This window comes from Temnothorax curvispinosus, unplaced genomic scaffold (assembly GCF_003070985.1).
Source record: "Temnothorax curvispinosus isolate PA1 unplaced genomic scaffold, ASM307098v1 QBEX01011229.1, whole genome shotgun sequence".
NCBI classification, from domain to species: Eukaryota; Metazoa; Arthropoda; class Insecta; order Hymenoptera; family Formicidae; genus Temnothorax; species Temnothorax curvispinosus.
Genome location: NW_020221009.1, coordinates 75,077 through 75,385, shown reverse-complemented (window position 1 = coordinate 75,385; position 309 = coordinate 75,077).

The window sequence follows — 309 nt, the reverse complement described above, 5'->3', positions numbered from 1 at the left end:
CGAAGTTGATGCAATGCGTGGCAACACGATGTTGCGAGATTACCGCGTGGCTTTGTGATCAACACGATGTTGATGCAATGCGTGGCAACACGATGTTGCGAGATTACCGCTAATTCCTTGAGATACACCGCTTCTGAGATTACCGCTATTCCCTTGATAACCGCTCAGCTCAACGAGATCAACTGCGCGCTATACATCCTTGATCTGCGCGCCATTCATCCTTGCGTTCTACGTTTCTGTGTTCTGCGCGCTAGACATCCCTGATCTGCGCGCCATTCATCCTTGCGTTCTACGTTCCTGTGTTCTGCG